Source organism: Culex pipiens, chromosome 3 (genome assembly GCF_016801865.2).
Source record: "Culex pipiens pallens isolate TS chromosome 3, TS_CPP_V2, whole genome shotgun sequence".
NCBI classification, from domain to species: Eukaryota; Metazoa; Arthropoda; class Insecta; order Diptera; family Culicidae; genus Culex; species Culex pipiens.
Window position 1 is genome coordinate 2,349,292 of NC_068939.1, and position 12,706 is coordinate 2,361,997.

The 12,706-nt window shown below is 37.1% G+C and overlaps 1 protein-coding gene across 2 annotated transcripts in view; it reads right to left on the reverse strand.

The window, feature by feature from the left end:
- Positions 1–12,706, reverse strand: part of LOC120423001 (sodium-coupled monocarboxylate transporter 2) — a 126,910-nt gene that overhangs the window by 35,496 nt on the left and 78,708 nt on the right. The gene's annotated exons all lie outside the window — the stretch shown is intronic.

The following is a 12,706-nucleotide window of genomic DNA, read 5'->3' on the forward strand; positions in this document are numbered from 1 at the left end:
AAAAAACTCAAATGAAGTGAAAAAGCATACCAAATTTCGCTTCGTTTGATACCCCTATTGCAAATTTTGGAAATTTGAGTATTTTCGAAAAAACGTTTTTTTTTGTGATTTTTTTGTATTTTTCAAAAAATACTCCAATGAAGTGAAAAAGCATTGAAAGTTTCGCTTCATTTGATACACATTTTTTTTTATTTAAGTATTTTTGAAAAAAATATGTTTTGAAAATTTCAGTATTAAAAAAAAACTTGAATGAAGTGAAAAAGCAATTTTATTGTAAACAGCCTTGATTTTCGTCGTATCGATATAATTATAATTAATTGTTATTTTAAATTGATTGTGCAATAAACTCAATCTAATTTCTGTTGAGCATTCTATCCTGTTTTTAAAACCTAAAAAAAACACAGCCATACTATTTTTGAAGTCATAATTTTGTATGAATTGTTTAAACACAATTAACAACCGAATGAGCTCTCCGTTTTTAAATGGTATATTATTTAGTAGACTATGACTTGATTGTAAAAAAGGCGCAATTGAAAAAAAAATCACATATTTATTTACAATATATTCTTTTTATTTTAAAGGATAAAAAGGACAATCAACAATAATCAGTTCATGATAAGGCTGGTACAAATTTTATTTAAAGTTTTTCTCCCCCCCTCCCACCCTCTGAAGTTGGCCCGAAAAATCAGGGGGCCACATTTTTTTTAAGCTTCGAAATTTCAATGGAAATTTAAGAGCAATCAGCTGAAATCAATTTAAAATGCATTCCCCTGCGTTTAGAAACATTTTTAGCATCTTTGGGTTGATTTAAAAATCTCTAGAATTTTTGAAAATTTTCGATGAATATTATCGCAAAAATTATTTTTTTCGCTAAAATTTTTGTTTTCGTCAAATATTAATTTTTTTTAAAACTAATGATTGCAAATTAGCTGAACTAGTGTAAAATGCATTTTAAAACACTTTTTCCTTGCAGTTTTTAAATTTAAGGCTAGTTATTTGAATATTTATATAACTTTCTCCCCCCCCTCGCCCTCGACCCCGTCCAGAGCCCAGGGGAAAAAAAAACTTTCTAAAATATTTGCATCGGCCTAAATCCATGAAAAAAAAAACGTTTTTGTATTTTTAAGCTAAGCCGTTGCAAACATTTTTTGAAGTTTATGTCCCTCGACTCTGATCAAAGTCGAGAGGGGGCAAAAAAATAAAAAAAAGTTAAAAAAAAAGAAATAACAGGACAAAATTTGAATGAGAAAAGTGTTTATAATGCATTATACACCTGTCCAGTTGTTTTGCATTCATTAATTTGAAAAATTTCTAAGTATTGACGAATATTTTATTTTTGCGAGAAAAAAACAATTTTGAAGGGGGTTCGACATAAACTTTGAAAAATATTTGCATGGGCCTTAGATGGATTTTTGTTTTGTTACATCATTCAAAATCTATGTATCGCAAAGTTGTGCTCACCATTGCTGGTCCTACACCGTGATGACTGCGTCACTGAGTAAGGAAAAAGCATGCATTTTCTGTTGATTACTACTGAGCAGTTCTCTAGGATTTCGGTCATTCGATTTTTTTTGTATTTTTTAATCCGACTGAAACTTTTTTGGTGCCTTCGGTATGTCCAAAGAAGCCATTTTGCATCATTAGTTTTTCCATATAATTTTCCATACAAATTTGGCAGCTGTCCATACAAAAATGATGATTGAAAATTCAAAAATCTGTATCTTTTGAAGGGATTTTTTGATCGATTTGGTGTCTTCGGCAAAGTTGTAGATATGGATACGGACTACACTGGAAAAAAATGAAACACGGTAAAAAAAATTTGGTGATTTTTTTATTTAACTTTTTATCACTAAAACTTGATTTGCAAAAAAACACTATTTTTATTTTTTTTTATTTTTTGATATGTTTTAGAGAACATAAAATGCAAACTTTTCAGAAATTTCCAGGTTGTGCAAAAAATCTTTGAGCGAGTTATGAATTTTTTAATCAATACTGATTTTTTCAAAAAATCGAAATATTGATCGCAAAAATTTTTCAACTTCATTTTTCGATGTAAAATCAAATTTGCAATCAAAAAGTACATTAGTGAAATTTTGATAAAGTGCATCGTTTTCAAGTTACAGCCATTTTTATGTAACTTTTTTCAAAATAGTCGCAGTTTTTCATTTTTTAAAATTAGTGCAAATGTTTGCCCACTTTTGAAAAAAATATTTCTGAAAATCTCTATATTTTGCTTCTTCGGACTTTGTTGATACGACCCATAGTTGCTGAGATATTGCAATGCAAAGGTTCAAAAACAGGAAAATTGATGTTTTCTAAGTCTCACCCAAACAGCCCACCATTTTCAATGTCGATATCTCAGCAACTAATGGTCCGATTTTCAATGTTAATATATGAAACATTTGTGAAATTTTGCTATCTTTTCGAAAACAATATTTTCAAAATTTTCAAATCAAGACTAACATTTCAAAAAGGCCAAACATTCAATATTACGCCCTTTTAAAATGTTAGTCTTGATTTGAAAAATTTGAAAATATTGTTTTCGAAAAGATCGGAAAATTTCACAAATGTTCCATATATTAACATTGAAAATCTTACCATTAGTTGCTGAGATATCGACATTGAAAATGGTGGGCTGTTTGGGTGAGACTTAAAAAACATAAATTTTCCTGTTTTTGAACCTTTGCATTGCAATATCTCAGCAACTAAAGGTCGTATCAACAAAGTCCGAAGAAGCAAAATATAGAGAATTTTCTCAGCTTTTCAAAAATATTTTTTTCAAAAGTGTGCAAACATGTGCACTAATTTTAAAAAATGAAAAACTGCGACTATTTTCAAAAAAGTTACATAAAAATGGCTATAACTTGAAAACGGTGCACTTTATCAAAATTTCACTAAAGTACTTTTTGATTGCAAATTCAATTTTACATCGAAAAATGAAGTTGAAAAAAATTTTCGACCAAAATTTCGATTTTTTGAAAAAATCAGTATTGATTAAAAAATTCATAACTCGGTCAATGATTTTTTGCACAACCTGGAAATTTCTGGAAAGTTGGCATTTTATGTCCTCTAAAACATATCAAAAAATATAAAAAAATAAAAATAGTGTTTTTTTGCAAATCAAGTTTTAGTGATAAAAAGTTAAATAAAAAAATCACCAATTTTTTTTTACCGTGTATCATTTTTTTCCAGTGTAGTCCGTATCCATACCTACAACTTTGCAGAAGACACCAAATCGATCAAAACATTCCTTCAAAAGATACAGATTTTTGAATTTTCATACATCATTTTGCCTTCCTCACTGAGGTAAGGCTATAATCCTGCTCTAAAATTGAACTTTTTATTTAAAGCTCGAAAACCCACCTTGATGTATACATATCGACTCAGAATCGAAAACTGAACAAATGTCTGTGTGTATGTGTGTGTGTATGTGTGTGTGTATGTGTGTGTGTATGTGACCAATAATGTTACGCAGTTTTCTCAGCACTGGCTGAACCGATTTTGACCAAACCAGTTGCATTCGACTTGGTTTAGGGTCCCATACGGTGCTATTGAATTGTTTGAAGTTTCGATAAGTAGTTCAAAAGTTATGTATAAAAATGTGTTTTCACATATTTTTGGAAGTTGAATAAATGGCAGTAAACTGAAACAAACATCATCATGTTATACATCGTTAGTTAGGAAATTGAAAGACCTTTCCAACGAGTCCAAAACATTGATAATCTGGCAACCCTGTCTCGAGTTATAACCACTTAAGTGATATTTATGTACTTTTTTGTAGCCAGATCTCACTTAAATGTATGTAAACAATGTCCGGATCCATCATCCGACCCATCGTTGGTTAGGTAATCGAAAGACCTTTCCAACGAGTCTAAAACATTGAAGATCTGGCAACCCTGTCTCGAGTTCTGACAACTTAAGTGATATTTATGTACTTTTTTTGTAGCCGGATCTCACTTAAATGTATGTAAACAATGTCCGGATCCATCAATTGACCCATCGTTGGTTAGGTAATCGAAAGACCTTTCCAACGAGTCTAAAACATTGAAGATCTGGCAACCCTGTCTCGAGTTCTGACCACTTTAGTGATATTTATGTACTTTTTTCGTAGCCGGATCTCACTTAAATGTATGTAAACAATGTCCGGATTCATCAATCGACCCATCGTTGGTTAGGTAATCGTAAGACCTTTCCAACGAGTCTAAAACATTGAAGATCTGGCAACCCTGTCTCGAGTTCTGACAACTTAAGTGATATTTATGTACATTTTTTGTAGCCGGATCTCACTTAAATGTATGTACACAATGTCCGGATCCATCATCCGACCCATCGTTGGTTAGGTAATCAAAAAACCTTTCCAACGAATATGAAACATTGGTAATCTGGCAACCCTGTCTCGAGTTCTGACCACTTTAGTGATATTTATGTACTTTTTTTGTAGCCGGATCTCACTTAAATGTATGTAAACAATGTCCGGATCCATCATCCGACCCATCGTTGGTTAGGTAATCGAAAGACCTTTCCAACGAATCTGAAACATTGGTAATCTGGCAACCCTGTCTCGAGTTCTGACCACTTTAGTGATATTTATGTACTTTTTTTGTAGCCGGATCTCACTTAAATGTATGTAAACAATGTCCGGATCCATCATCCGACCCATCGTTGGTTAGGTAATCGAAAGACCTTTCCAACGAATCTGAAACATTGGTAATCTGGCAACCTTGTCTCGAGTTCTGACAACTTTAGTGATATTTATGTACTTTTTTTGTAGCCGGATCTCACTTAAATGTATGTAAACAATGTCCGGATCCATCATCCGACCCATCGTTGGTTAGGTAATCGAAAGACCTTTCCAACGAGTCTAAAACATTGAAGATCTGGCAACCCTGTCTCGAGTTCTGACAACTTAAGTGATATTTATGTACATTTTTTGTAGCCGGATCTCACTTAAATGTATGTACACAATGTCCGGATCCATCATCCGACCCATCGTTGGTTAGGTAATCAAAAAACCTTTCCAACGAATATGAAACATTGGTAATCTGGCAACCCTGTCTCGAGTTCTGACCACTTTAGTGATATTTATGTACTTTTTTTGTAGCCGGATCTCACTTAAATGTATGTAAACAATGTCCGGATCCATCATCCGACCCATCGTTGGTTAGGTAATCGAGAGACCTTTCCAACGAATCTGAAACATTGGTAATCTGGCAACCCTGTCTCGAGTTCTGACCACTTTAGTGATATTTATGTACTTTTTTTGTAGCCGGATCTCACTTAAATGTATGTAAACAATGTCCGGATCCATCATCCGACCCATCGTTGGTTAGGTAATCGAAAGACCTTTCCAACGAATCTGAAACATTGGTAATCTGGCAACCCTGTCTCGAGTTCTGACCACTTTAGTGATATTTATGTACTTTTTTTGTAGCCGGATCTCACTTAAATGTATGTAAACAATGTCCGGATCCATCATCCGACCCATCGTTGGTTAGGTAATCGAAAGACCTTTCCAACGAGTCTAAAACATTGAAGATCTGGCAACCCTGTCTCGAGTTCTGACAACTCAAGTGATATTTATGTACATTTTTTGTAGCCGGATCTCACTTAAATGTATGTAAACAATGTCCGGATCCATCAATTGACCCATCGTTGGTTAGGTAATCGAAAGACCTTTCCAACGAGTCTAAAACATTGAAGATCTGGCAACCCTGTCTCGAGTTCTGACCACTTTAGTGATATTTATGTACTTTTTTTGTAGCCGGATCTCACTTAAATGTATGTAAACAATGTCCGGATCCATCATCCGACCCATCTTTGGTTAGGTAATCGAAAGACCTTTCCAACGAGTCTAAAACATTGAAGATCTGGTAACCCTGTCTCGAGTTCTGACAACTCAAGTGATATTTATGTACATTTTTTGTAGCCGGATCTCACTTAAATGTATGTACACAATGTCCGGATCCATCATCCGACCCATCGTTGGTTAGGTAATCAAAAAACCTTTCCAACGAATATGAAACATTGGTAATCTGGCAACCCTGTCTCGAGTTCTGACCACTTTAGTGATATTTATGTACATTTTTTGTAGCCGGATCTCACTTAAATGTATGTAAACAATGTCCGGATCCATCATCCGACCCATCGTTGGTTAGGTAATCGAAAGACCTTTCCAACGAGTCTAAAACATTGAAGATCTGGCAACCCTGTCTCGAGTTCTGACAACTTAAGTGATATTTATGTACATTTTTTGTAGCCGGATCTCACTTAAATGTATGTACACAATGTCCGGATCCATCATCCGACCCATCGTTGGTTAGGTAATCAAAAAACCTTTCCAACGAATATGAAACATTGGTAATCTGGCAACCCTGTCTCGAGTTCTGACCACTTTAGTGATATTTATGTACTTTTTTTGTAGCCGGATCTCACTTAAATGTATGTAAACAATGTCCGGATCCATCATCCGACCCATCGTTGGTTAGGTAATCGAAAGACCTTTCCAACGAATCTGAAACATTGGTAATCTGGCAACCCTGTCTCGAGTTCTGACCACTTTAGTGATATTTATGTACTTTTTTTGTAGCCGGATCTCACTTAAATGTATGTAAACAATGTCCGGATCCATCATCCGACCCATCGTTGGTTAGGTAATCGAAAGACCTTTCCAACGAATCTGAAACATTGGTAATCTGGCAACCCTGTCTCGAGTTCTGACCACTTTAGTGATATTTATGTACTTTTTTTGTAGCCGGATCTCACTTAAATGTATGTAAACAATGTCCGGATCCATCATCCGATCCATCGTTGGTTAGGTAATCGAAAAACCTTTCTAACGAATATAAAACTTTGAAGATCTGGCAACCCTGTCTCGAGTTCTGACAACTTAAGTGATATTTATGTACATTTTTTGTAGCCGGATCTCACTTAAATGTATGTAAACAATGTCCGGATCCATCATCCGACCCATCGTTGGTTAGGTAATCAAAAAACCTTTCCAACGAATATGAAACATTGGTAATCTGGCAACCCTGTCTCGAGTTCTGACCACTTTAGTGATATTTATGTACTTTTTTTGTAGCCGGATCTCACTTAAATGTATGTAAACAATGTCCGGATCCATCATCCGACCCATCGTTGGTTAGGTAATCGAAAGACCTTTCCAACGAATCTGAAACATTGGTAATCTGGCAACCCTGTCTCGAGTTCTGACCACTTTAGTGATATTTATGTACTTTTTTTGTAGCCGGATCTCACTTAAATGTATGTAAACAATGTCCGGATCCATCATCCGACCCATCGTTGGTTAGGTAATTGAAAGACCTTTCCAACGAGTCTAAAACATTGAAGATCTGGCAACCCTGTCTCGAGTTCTGACAACTTAAGTGATATTTATGTACATTTTTTGTAGCCGGATCTCACTTAAATGTATGTAAACAATGTCCGGATCCATCAATTGACCCATCGTTGGTTAGGTAATCGAAAGACCTTTCCAACGAGTCTAAAACATTGAAGATCTGGCAACCCTGTCTCGAGTTCTGACAACTTAAGTGATATTTATGTACATTTTTTGTAGCCGGATCTCACTTAAATGTATGTAAACAATGTCCGGATCCATCATCCGACCCATCGTTGGTTAGGTAATCGAAAGACCTTTCTAACGAGTCTAAAACATTGAAGATCTGGCAACCCTGTCTCGAGTTCTGACAACTTAAGTGATATTTATGTACATTTTTTGTAGCCGGATCTCACTTAAATGTATGTAAACAATGTCCGGATCCATCATCCGATCCATCGTTGGTTAGGTAATCGAAAAACCTTTCTAACGAATATAAAACATTGAAGATCTGGCAACCCTGTCTCGAGTTCTGACAACTTAAGTGATATTTATGTACATTTTTTGTAGCCGGATCTCACTTAAATGTATGTACACAATGTCCGGATCCATCATCCGACCCATCGTTGGTTAGGTAATCAAAAAACCTTTCCAACGAATATGAAACATTGGTAATCTGGCAACCCTGTCTCGAGTTCTGACCACTTTAGTGATATTTATGTACTTTTTTTGTAGCCGGATCTCACTTAAATGTATGTAAACAATGTCCGGATCCATCATCCGACCCATCGTTGGTTAGGTAATCGAAAGACCTTTCCAACGAATCTGAAACATTGGTAATCTGGCAACCCTGTCTCGAGTTCTGACCACTTTTGTGATATTTATGTACTTTTTTTGTAGCCGGATCTCACTTAAATGTATGTAAACAATGTCCGGATCTATCATCCGACCCATCGTTGGTTAGGTAATCGAAAGACCTTTCCAACGAGTCTAAAACATTGAAGATCTGGCAACCCTGTCTCGAGTTCTGACAACTTAAGTGATATTTATGTACATTTTTTGTAGCCGGATCTCACTTAAATGTATGTAAACAATGTCCGGATCCATCAATTGACCCATCGTTGGTTAGGTAATCGAAAGACCTTTCCAACGAGTCTAAAACATTGAAGATCTGGCAACCCTGTCTTGAGTTCTGACAACTTAAGTGATATTTATGTACATTTTTTGTAGCCGGATCTCACTTAAATGTATGTAAACAATGTCCGGATCCATCATCCGATCCATCGTTGGTTAGGTAATCGAAAAACCTTTCTAACGAATATAAAACTTTGAAGATCTGGCAACCCTGTCTCGAGTTCTGACAACTTAAGTGATATTTATGTACATTTTTTGTAGCCGGATCTCACTTAAATGTATGTAAACAATGTCCGGATCCATCATCCGACCCATCGTTGGTTAGGTAATCAAAAAACCTTTCCAACGAATATGAAACATTGGTAATTAGACGAAATTTGTGTCCAAACCCATCATATTACATATCACCCATTTTTGGAAAAGAGTGATGAAGGCACCAACCACATAGGTGGATTAAGTTAGTTTTAAGGAAAAATTGTATGAATGTGACCAAAATTCTCACTGAGTTTTCTCAGCACTGGCTAAACCGATTTTGATCAAACCGGTTGCATTCAACTTGGTTCATGGTCCCATACATCGCTATTGAATTGTTTGAAGTTTCGATAACTAGTTCAAAAGTTATGTATAAAAATGTGTTTTCACATATATCCGGATCTCATTTATGTGCATGTAAACGATGTCCGTATCCATCATCCGACCCATCATTGGTTAGGTAATTGAGAGACCTTTCCAACGAGTCCACAACATTGAAGATCTGGCAACCCTGTCTCGAGTTATGACCACTTAAGTGATATTTATGTACTTTTTTGAAGCCGGATCTCACTTAAAGTATGTAAACGATATCCGGATCCATCATCCGACCCATCGTTGGTTAGGTAATTGAGAGACCTTTCCAACGAGTCCACAACATTGAAGATCTGGCAACCCTGTCTTGAGTTATGACCACTTAAGTGATATTTATGTACTTTTTTGAAGCCGGATCTCAATTAAATGTATGTAAACGATATCCGGATCCATCATCCGACCCATCGTTGGTTAGGTAATTGAGAGACCTTTCCAACGAGTCCACAACATTGAAGATCTGGCAACCCTATCTCGAGTTATGACCTCTTAAGTGATATTTATGTACTTTTTTGAAGCCGGATCTCACTTAAATGTATGTAAACGATATCCGGATCCATCATCCGACCCATCGTTGGTTAGGTAATTGAGAGACCTTTCCAACGAGTCCACAACATTGAAGATCTGGCAACCCTGTCTCGAGTTATGACCACTTAAGTGATATTTATGTACTTTTTTGAAGCCGGATCTCACTTAAATGTATGTAAACGATATCCGGATCCATCATCCGACCCATCGTTGGTTAGGTAATCGAGAGACCTTTCCAACGAGTTCACAACATTGAAGATCTGGCAACCCTGTCTTGAGTTATGACCACTTAAGTGATATTTATGTACTTTTTTGAAGCCGGATCTCACTTAAATGTATGTAAACGATATCCGGATCCATCATCCGACCCATCGTTGGTTAGGTAATTGAGAGACCTTTCCAACGAGTCCACAACATTGAAGATCTGGCAACCCTATCTCGAGTTATGACCTCTTAAGTGATATTTATGTACTTTTTTGAAGCCGGATCTCACTTAAATGTATGTAAACGATATCCGGATCCATCATCCGACCCATCGTTGGTTAGGTAATTGAGAGACCTTTCCAACGAGTCCACAACATTGAAGATCTGGCAACCCTGTCTCGAGTTATGACCACTTAAGTGATATTTATGTACTTTTTTGAAGCCGGATCTCACTTAAATGTATGTAAACGATATCCGGATCCATCATCCGACCCATCGTTGGTTAGGTAATCGAGAGACCTTTTCAACGAGTTCACAACATTGAAGATCTGGCAACCCTGTCTTGAGTTATGACCACTTAAGTGATATTTATGTACTTTTTTGAAGCCGGATCTCACTTAAATGTATGTAAACGATATCCGGATCCATCATCCGACCCATCGTTGGTTAGGTAATTGAGAGACCTTTCCAACGAGTCCACAACATTGAAGATCTGGCAACCCTATCTCGAGTTATGACCTCTTAAGTGATATTTATGTACTTTTTTGAAGCCGGATCTCACTTAAATGTATGTAAACGATATCCGGATCCATCATCCGACCCATCGTTGGTTAGGTAATTGAGAGACCTTTCCAACGAGTCCACAACATTGAAGATCTGGCAACCCTGTCTCGAGTTATGACCACTTAAGTGATATTTATGTACTTTTTTGAAGCCGGATCTCACTTAAATGTATGTAAACGATATCCGGATCCATCATCCGACCCATCGTTGGTTAGGTAATCGAGAGACCTTTCCAACGAGTTCACAACATTGAAGATCTGGCAACCCTGTCTTGAGTTATGACCACTTAAGTGATATTTATGTACTTTTTTGAAGCCGGATCTCACTTAAATGTATGTAAACGATATCCGGATCCATCATCCGACCCATCGTTGGTTAGGTAATTGAGAGACCTTTCCAACGAGTCCACAACATTGAAGATCTGGCAACCCTGTCTCGAGTTATGACCACTTAAGTGATATTTATGTACTTTTTTGAAGCCGGATCTCACTTAAATGTATGTAAAAGATATCCGGATCCATCATCCGACCCATCGTTGGTTAGGTAATTGAGAGACCTTTCCAACGAGTCCACAACATTGAAGATCTGGCAACCCTGTCTCGAGTTATGACCACTTAAGTGATATTTATGTACTTTTTTGAAGCCGGATCTCACTAAAATGTATGTAAACGATATCCGGATCCATCATCCGACCCATCGTTGGTTAGGTAATCGAGAGACCTTTCCAACGAGTTCACAGCATTGAAGATCTGGCAACCCTGTCTTGAGTTATGACCACTTAAGTGATATTTATGTACTTTTTTGAAGCCGGATCTCACTTAAATGTATGTAAACGATATCCGGATCCATCATCCGACCCATCGTTGGTTAGGTAATTGAGAGACCTTTCCAACGAGTCCACAACATTGAAGATCTGGCAACCCTATCTCGAGTTATGACCTCTTAAGTGATATTTATGTACTTTTTTGAAGCCGGATCTCACTTAAATGTATGTAAACGATATCCGGATCCATCATCCGACCCATTGTTGGTTAAGTAATTGAAAGACCTTTACAACGAGGCCAGAAAATTGAAGATCTGGCAACCCTGTCTCGAGTTATGATCACTTATATCTGTTTACTTATTTTTGTGGATCTAGAAAATAGCTGAAATATATGTTTCCAAACCGCTCATATTACCCATTGTTGGTAAAAAGGTTAGGAAGGCATCAACCACATAGGTGGATTAAGTTAGTTTTTGTATGGACAGCTGCCAAATTTGTATGGAAAATTGTATGGACAAACTAATGATTCAAAATGGCTTCTTTGGGCATACCGAAGGCACCAAAAAAGTTTCAGTCGGATTAAAAAATACAAAAATTAAAATTGAAGAAAAAAGACCGATTTCGTAGAGAATTGCTCACTGCTGATGAATCTTCCGCTGTGGGAAAAGAAGCAGAATGACGCTGACTGGATGACTGACTGACTGACTCGTTGGCAGGAGCTCGATTTTTCCAACTCCACAACAGGACTAATCTAGCCAAAAAGTGCCGAGCACGTGTGCATCGAGGTGATTCCAAACCGGAGCGCTCCTTGTCGGGTGACATGTGCACCAGGTTATGTTGGGTTTTTTTTCACTGTTTTGACTTTTCCTGTTTTCCACCAAACCACACGGTGAGTTGGACGCGTGACATGTGAGGGACGAAGAAAAAAAACCGTCACAACGCTAACAGCAGCCATTTCCATTCGGTTTGTCCCAAACGGCCCCCGAACAACGAGAATCGGCTGATGACGACGCTGACGCGGGAGCTGCTGCGGCAACAAAACACACAACAATGATGAGCTTAACGAGAAACAAGCAGCCAAGACTGACTGACTGCCTGCCACCACCAAAAACAACCGTCAGCAGCCGACCACGAACACGGTGCAGCTTTTGTCCCCTTCCTGCCAACCCCGTGTTCCTGCTGCTGGGTTGCGGTTGAACAACGGGACGGTTGGTGGTCAATATTGAAACGACTATAACTTGACTTTGACTTTACTTTGACTTGACTATGACTTGACTATGAATTGACTATGACTTGACTATGAATTGACTATGACTTGACTATGACTTGACCATGAC